Raw genomic sequence first — 9,040 nt, 5'->3', positions numbered from 1 at the left:
TACTGTTCCATTTCTACAGCCTACCTTTAAAATACCCAATTAAATGGCACTTTTCTTACTGCTCTGTTTCTACTGCCTACCTTTAAAATACCCAATTAAATGGTGCTTTTCTTACTGCTCCGTTTCTACTGCCTACATTTAAAATACCCAATTAAATGGCACTTTTCTTACTGCTCCATTTCTACTGCCTATCTTTAATACCAAATTAAATAGTATTTTCTTACTGCTCCATTTCTACAGCCTACCTTTAAAATACCCAATTAAATGGTGCTTTTCGTACTGCTCCATTTCTACTGCCGATCTTTAAAACACCCAATTAAATGGTGCTTTTCTTACTGCTCCGTTTCTACTGCCTACCTTTAAAATATCCAATTAAATGGTACTTTTCTTACTGTCCGTTTCTACTGCCTACCTTTAAAATATCCAATTAAATGGTACTTTTCTTACTGCTCCATTTCTACTGCCTATCTTTAAAATACCAAATTAAATAGTATTTTTCTTACTGTTCCATTTCTACAGCCTACCTTTAAAATACCCAATTAAATGGCACTTTTCTTACTGCTCCGTTTCTACTGCCTACCTTTAAAATACCCAATTAAATGGTACTTTTCTTACTGCTCCATTTCTACTGCCTATCTTTAATACCAAATTAAATAATATTTTCTTACTGTTCCATTTCTACAGCCTACCTTTAAAATACCCAATTAAATGGTACTTTTCTTACTGCTCCATTTCTACTGCCTATCTTTAATACCAAATTAAATAGTATTTTCTTACTGTTCCATTTCTACAGCCTACCTTTAAAATACCCAATTAAATGGCACTTTTCTTACTGCTCTGTTTCTACTGCCTACCTTTAAAATACCCAATTAAATGGTGCTTTTCTTACTGCTCCGTTTCTACTGCCTACATTTAAAATACCCAATTAAATGGCACTTTTCTTACTGCTCCATTTCTACTGCCTACCTTTAAAATACCCAATTAAATGGTGCTTTTGTTATAGATGTTATCAGTATTACCGGTAATTATTGGGCGCGAAACAAAATCTATTACGAAAAAGATTTTCCACATTCTGACTGTCGAAGAAAAATTAGAGAACGAAATTAAAGATAAAAATATTTATCGAATAAAATTTGAACCGTCAACAATTTTATCCACATAAACATTCCACTTGCAAATGGAATTAGCAATTCGTTTATAGACGGACACAAAGGAAATCGTGTCTGATAAGGCTGTTTCTAATTAAGTTTAAAATGAGAAGGTTCTCTTACATTTATTCGTAAGTGAAAAATATGCCTAGTAGTTTCTGGAGGAAAAAAAAGGTGAGAAAAGCCGGGCCTCCGAGGTCAAACGAAATGCCAGGTCGTGCTCCGCCGTTTATAAGCACTTTAATTTAGAGAAAAGCAAGCGGAAGATAAAATGATTATAGCCAAAAGACGAAAAAAATATGAATTTCATCCCCCCCTCTTTCCCCCAAATTGTTAAGTAAAAAATATGTAAAGATTATTGCAAAAAAGTCCTAAGTCGAAACCATACATCTTTTTTCAAAATTTGGGTAAATTCGAGTGTCGCGTCAAAGTTGGTAAGAATTCTTTTAAACTTTCGCTATTTTCAAACCGGTTATAATTAATATATCTCACATCATCTGGCAAGATTCGTAAAAATAAATGCTATCGATGTTCTTGATTTTAAGGAATTTCAAGATAGCCACTTTTATTTAAAACACTCAAATTCGAAGTAACGATTTAAAAATTATAGAAATTTAAATTTTTTAAAACTATTTTAGGTAAAATTAAGAAAATACCTATGTGTATACCAGTAGATTCCAAATCTTTTTGTGTTTTTGTGTGCTAAAGGTTTAGCAATACATCAATTGTGTTATCCATCTTGTTTGCATAGTTTTTGATACAATTATGAAACTGATTTTGAAAAACTTAAATACAAACTTTTACTTGAAGATAGGCATTTCTAAAATATTTTTTGTAAAAAATAAAGAAATTTGTTTAGAATAATTTTTGATCGAAATTTAATAAACATATGCTTTATCGTTTATCTAAGATCAAAGTGTAGTTTCAACAGTTGTGAAACATGTTTTAGTACGACCACTATTAAATATATATACTAGTTTAGAAAATGAAAGGGTTATAAAAGAGATTGTTATTAAATTGACAATATATTTCAAGCATTTTTATCAACATCTCAGAAATGCCAAAATGCGACTTATAACGTGTTCGCTGTAAGGCAAGCGTGGTTAACTAAATGGATGAAAAGCTGGAAACAGCGACTCGAGAAGAGCAAAAGGTGTGATAGGTGTGATAGGGGCGCGCACGGTCACATAATGACAGGTTTTATTAAAGTTATGAGGCAATCTTTGCTCCAAACGCAGAATTAAATTTGGTATTGGAATCGTGTAGGCGAATAAAGAGTGATAATAGCTCTCGAGGACTGTAATATAGCTAGGATACGTTTCGGCGTCAATTGCTATCTGCTTCGGCCATCTTACAAATTTCGTAGTGTTGTGGACTCACTTTTGATGTCTGTCTACAACCAAAAATATATTTATTTGTAGTCGGGCCAGGGCGGGGCAGGGCGTCGCCCCGGTGCTTTTTTCAAAGGCAGGGCCCCGCCCCGCCTTGGTTTTTCCATTTTGCCAGGGCGCGCCCTGCCTCTTTTTTCCACTTTCCAGGGCGCACCTTGCTTCTATTTCGTAAATCATTTTTCTCGAATAAAGGGTGTGTGAATTTATGATAAATTTTGCCCGCAGAAAAATACCATAACAATTTCAAATCGTTACCTAGGTACGGTCAACTTCGATCAAACTAAAAATCGAAGTTGGACCTACATTTATAGCAGCCGGTACAATCAAATTCGGTTACGGGCGAAATCGAAGTTGGGCGTAACCAGGTAGCGCCCCGGGTCTTTTTATTTTAGGACTACACCACTGATGTTTCGGCCAGGAGAAACGTTTATCAAAATGTTAAAATATAAATCAGTGTTGCCAAATAATTTTGTTTAAAATACCCCAACTATAATTTTTGTGAAAAATGTAAAGGTAGGATGAAAAAAAGAATAAAATGCAACATGTAGCTGCGAAGGTTCGAGACACTTTTCAAAGACAGCGAATTTCTCGACAAACCGCTTATGAGTACACCGCGTCATGGTTTAAAATTTACCACCAGTGTTACATTGCATTTTCACTGCAGAGTGTTTACCACTTTCGCCTCGCCCCAAAAGGATACGGGTTCGATCCCAGCTTGTCGCACTGGGTGAAAACTCGGAACAACTTCATCTGCGTAGAGTTTGCAAGTTCTCTCCCACTGGTTGAAAGGGTTTTCCCTGAGTACTTCGGTTTCCCATTTACATAACAACTTGTAGAGGTTAACGGTAGTAGTAAGTGTAGGGCACTGTTGGCTCACGTGGCATGCTGGGCTTGCCACCACCCTCCTACGCATTGTAACCCGGCCTCCTGAATTAAAAGTCGTTAGATGACTTGGGACTAAGGTATTAGCAGAGAGGGTAAAGTCGCTTCGCTACTGAGAGGCGTCTCTCGTTCAAAAATCCGTATTTATTTTTTTCGGCGAAAATGCCCATAGGATCCGAACGTTTGATGGCGCTGCAAGCGTATCCGGAAGTCCTAGCGCGCGATTCAATATTCAGTTTAGTACGACGCAAAAATTGATTCGTTTTTAATTTACATTTTAAGTAGTTTTTAAATGTTTTAAATATGCCTGGACCATTGTGTTCCGCCGTAAATTGTTCTAATACGAAAAATAAGAATTCTCGATTATCATTTTTCAAGTTTCCAAGGGAAAAAGAACGGTGAATACGCGTTTTTTACATAGGTTTATTTTTACTTTAACTTTCTTATTGAAATTTCAGTTCCCTATCATAGTTGGATAATGTAAAAAACGAGAATCTGACAAATAAAACAACGGAATACCTACACTTTAACCATAGGTTTTGCTCTAATCATTTCACTGACGAGTTTTATGAATATTAAAACTAAAAATAGTCTAATACCATCAGCTGTGCCAACAATATTTTATTAACACTACTCATTTTCCAGTACAGTTAGTGAAGTATAAAGAAAAACATCTAAGGGTTCTTAATGTGGTTTAAAAAATTTACTGACAATTAATATACTAAAATGTATAGCATATCCATACGCGACATATGAACATGGGTTGGAAGAAAGCGCGTTGGTCACAAACGCATCACAACCAATTTCAGAGGAAAACACATTGAATGTTCTAGATGAACATAATTACACTTTGTCCAGCAGTATTTCATGCGAAAATTCAGAAAATGGTAATTGAAATTTGAAACTGTCTATCTCAATAACAAATAATTTTAATAAATTACATTACTTTAGTTGTTAATCACAATGGTAAAAGAACTTTAGATTTAAACACGCAATTGTCATCATCTTCTAAACACATTCGAACAGAGCATATGCAATTCAATTGAGAGTCCAAATCTACTTAAACAAAATGTCCTTAGCTATATATCAGGATATCTAATCCATCGCTGTTTTTCCAACCACCAATGCTCCTCTTGCCTCAGCCAACTCAAAAAGAACAATCCAATTATTGATCCTACAAATGTGCTCTCCTTCTTCAAGTTTTTCAAAACAACAAAGAACTCTTCTTTTGGTAGCCTTATAGTACCTACTGACAATTTTTTAAAGTTTATTACAGAAACAAATGAGGTATTTGATACTATAGCTTTAAACTACTATCTCACATGCCAAATGTCAAAGAGCGTATGGAAAAATTTATTACACGTCGAATTGACAAGACTTGGTTTCAAGCATCAATAGATTCAACATGTCCGACTGTATTTCAAAACATGATAAGTTTCTTCGTTGAGTTTTGCATGCATAGTGCCCTGAAAAAACAAGATCTCGATCATGATTACAAAAAGACACAGAAAAGACTGGACAGGAAATTGATGAAGATACAGCACTAAACTCATACCTCATATTCGTCTTTTTTGAACTACTTCGAAGCTTTATCTTATATATTTATTTCTTATTTATTTTCATTAAGTTATTTGATCTTATTTCATTTCCAATATATTAATTTCTATTGTTATTGTTGTTAGGCCTTGGCTATTTATGTTTCCCATTATTTTAGGCTGTTAAAAAGAATTGACACTTCAATATTCAAATATAATATTTAAAAATAATTAGTTGTACTTACTTGCGTCATAAATTCACATGAAACAACCATTTCACATTTTATTTAAATTTTTTAGTATCAGAAATAAGAAAAGAATCGGTGCCATATTGCGGATGTAACAAAAATCTTCTAAAAAAATTTAACTAACGACACCCTGTAGCATCCTGGTAGTGGGATCCTGAACTTCATTTGTAATTTCTTCTATTCGCGCGTGCGTCAAAAACTGGTAACGAAATTTTAACATTGCGGGAATAGGAAGAGACGCCTCTCAGTAGCGAAGCGACTTTACCCTCTCTGGTATTAGCCTAGCTGATTTTTATTATTATTACATACTTACCAACCATAATTTAATATAATTGAAATATATGCGAAATTCAAAGTAATTTAAATTTGTTCATTAAATTCTTTAAATTTTCCTAATTTTTAATTTTTAATAATTTTTTATAGTAGCTTAAGCAAAGTTCCACTCTTAATAGGACAACATTAAGAATAATAAATTTTATCCCTTGTCGAAATTCGCCTCTTACTGAATTTATGACACACTTATTCACAGTTATTGAACATAGATGTTCAACATACGTAAAAATTACGTCTTTATCGGTGTTGTAATTACATCCTTGTCGCATTTTCCCACAAAACATAATTTTAAGGCGTTTACTGGTAGAGCGTGGGGAGGATTGAGAGCAACGATAAACATAGGTTGAGCATAATCAGAAAGTATAATTGGTAATTTGTGTTTGGGCGCTTGGTCAAAGTCAGTACTAGGAATTAAATTTTATTATTTTAAGCGGAGACACGATATTACACGACTGAAGTTTTAAAAACGTTTAATTAAAACTTATTTTTAAAAGTTGGCGTTCGGACTGTGGTTCTTCATCAAAACATATTACATTTTCGAGCAATTTATGCTTTTCTATGTTAATTAGTTCATTTTGCTCCTCTTAAGACCTTATTCTTCATTCTTTAAATAAATCAATAACATAATGTAATGTAATGTTAACGTAAAGTATTGTTAATGTAATGTAAAGTATTGTAAAGTAAAGTAAAGTATTGTAAAGTAAAGTAAAGTATTGTAAAGTAAAGTAATGTAATGTAAAGTAAAGTAAAGTAATGTAAAGTCAAGTAATGTAAAGTAACGTAATGTAAAGTAAAGTAATGTAAAGTAAAGTAATGTAATGCAAATGCATTTTATTTAATGTAATGTAATGTAAAGTAATGTAAAGTAATGTAATGCAAATGTAATGTGATGTAATAAAAATGTAATGTAAATATAATATAATGTAAATGTAATAGAATGTAAATTAAAGTAAAGTAATGTAATGTAATGTAAACTAAAGTAAAGTATTGTAATGTAATGTAATGTAAACTAAAGTAATGTAAACTAAAGTAATGTAAAAGTAATGTAATGAAATATAATATAATAATAAATAACAATTTTTATATAATATAAAAGAGATATTATATTGTAATGTAATAAAAAATGATATTATTTTATATGTAAATACCTAAATAAATTTCCTTTTACCAAAGAAAAGGTCTGTAAATTAGGTTCAGTAAACAGGTCCTAAGTACACGTTTCATTCTACAATTTTAATCTCTCAATTATCTTTAAAATTAAACAAAAATTTCATATTTTATCCAAACTATTTCGTACCTGACGCATATAGTAAAATTCTCAGCAATGTTATTTTTGTTAGAATTAGCCGGGCGAGCCGGATCCTGAAAACGAATACATTCCAATTTTTTCCCTCCGACTCCGAAGCGGGTGAAAAACTAAGAAACGTCGAGCGCTTTCCGCACGAAGCGCTCGGGGCGCCACCAAGCGTCGATTTTTTCTCAGGCTATTGGTAGCAGACAGACTCGCTTATTTTGGCGGTAGTACGTCACTGTTTAAAGCAACCGCGTTATAGCAAAGATAATTGCGAATTTGATGGAAAAGTGCACCATTCCCAGTCTTTCATTTAGTTAGAAAAAACCTTCCACGCATTTATTTATACTGTGGGGAGAATGACTAACAATTGTAAATTGAGACCGTTCGCGGACGCCCTGGTCGAATTTTCCACCAGGTACGAGAAAGGGTGAAGTAAACGCGTCGGCTTTAGGGAACCAATGAAAAACTGGACTGACTTTATTTTTTAAGGGGGAGGAGCTTACTGTTAGGGCATGAAGGGATTGGAAATAAAGTGTATTATCAATATGGTCATTCTCCCTAAGTAGAAATATATACATTCTTAGCCTCAGTGACTGGAATTACTTATTAGACATAACCCCTGTTAACGTGTCCGTACACTAAAGCTAGGAGAAAAAAATATAGGGGCTTAAAATAAGGCAACAATTTTCTTTAAGACTGTGGGGTTATTAGCGAGGAAAAAGGTGAGTAAAGGTTTTCTGATTAAATATATTTTCTTTGTAAAGGTTAAATCATTAATTTAATATTACAGTTCCGGGATTTATAACGCTGGCCAAATACGACACCTGCCGTCGACGATTATAATAACTTATTGAAATTGGTTATTAATTTATGAATATTTTGAAAATAAATTTGCATTAGTAACTAGGAAATTGCGATTTTTTTTCTAATTATTCTTGGTAATTAATCATTTTTAAACCTTAATTATGTATGACTAAAATCAAATTGATATCTGTTGCTGTATAAACATTAAATGATTAAAGTTTTAAGGATTAAGACTTCACTCTCAATAACAAAAAATTGCATGTATCTATGGTTGCTGCTATAGGAGTTTCCCCCCCAAAATTTGTAAAGTTACTTAGCGTAATTCGAAATTTGTATTCAAAATACGATCACAAAACCAAAAAATATAAATAGAAAACATACCCAATTTTTATAACCTTGAAAGGAAAGTTTGAAAATTAGATCACATCTAAATTACTTTTAATTGCAAGTATAGGTATGGATCGTTTTCCTAAATTTTTAGCAGAATTGAAATTTAGCAAACAGCCGACTACTGTAATCATAACACATTTACAGGTACGAGAAACATGTACTTTCACAGGCTCGAATACATTTTCAATAGGCGCAAATTTCGTGTCAAAGGGCGAATGTGCTGACAGTCCGAGGATTTAAAATGTAAAAACTAAACTTCCTAAAGACATTTACTTATTTATAAATCATATTTTACATCTGTAATAGCTTATTATTATTATTAGGTACATGTTTAACGCGAATAACATTGAAAAAGACTAATACTTATCTCCGAAGAACTATATTATGTACTTCTGATATAAAGAACCCTTAAAGGAGAACAAAATCATTTGATCAATTCGACCCGAAATTTGACTAGCCCTTTCTTTACCATATCTCGTGATAGCAGATACGACCAATAACATTTTGGCCATTTTTCGAAATTGAAACAATTCTTAGGTCCTTTAACTGGCCGCAAAAAAACCCCCAAAATAACCGGTGTTAGGTTGAAGATAGTCAAACATTTAACCGATGAATTCCCCCCTATCGTAACGTTAGAAAAAACCTCGGCTACTAATGCCATTCGCTAATGCAGAAGTTTTTTTCGAGTCCATCCAATTTGTTTTTACGCGTCACCCACTTCCAAAATCTGTCTGTACGCGGCGCTGTGATACGAAAAGGAGAAGAAGAAATTGGGGTTGAGGAGGCCCGGCACATTTTCAAAGATAGCGGCGCGGCGTGGCACCGCGAGATTGAGCTAGACACTGGCTGAAATGCCCCCTGACATTGACGGATGAACTCGTTGCCCTCGCCTCCGCCTAAGCTTCTACATACCACCCCGAGGTCTTCCCTTCACGGTAATTCGACAAAGTTCCGATAGGGGTGCTACTAGTCGCTATTCCGTTGCCGGATTGAAGAGTGGGGGAAAAAAGGATGA

The 9,040-nt window shown here is 33.7% G+C and overlaps 1 long non-coding RNA gene across 1 annotated transcript; it reads right to left on the bottom strand.

The window, feature by feature from the left end:
• Positions 1-4,027: 4,027 nt before the first annotated feature.
• Positions 4,028-4,869, bottom strand: LOC149921858 (uncharacterized). Its single transcript, XR_016477348.1, has 2 exons — positions 4,782-4,869; positions 4,028-4,670 (listed from the first exon to the last, which is right to left on the bottom strand). It is a non-coding gene; the product is annotated as an uncharacterized LOC149921858 (long non-coding RNA).
• Between the last annotated feature and the right edge of the window lie 4,171 nt (positions 4,870-9,040).

Source organism: Leiobunum rupestre, chromosome 11 (assembly GCF_980474605.1).
Source record: "Leiobunum rupestre chromosome 11, qqLeiRupe1.1.hap1, whole genome shotgun sequence".
In the NCBI taxonomy this organism is placed as follows: domain Eukaryota; kingdom Metazoa; phylum Arthropoda; class Arachnida; order Opiliones; family Sclerosomatidae; genus Leiobunum; species Leiobunum rupestre.
This window is presented reverse-complemented; position numbering and strand designations above follow the sequence as displayed.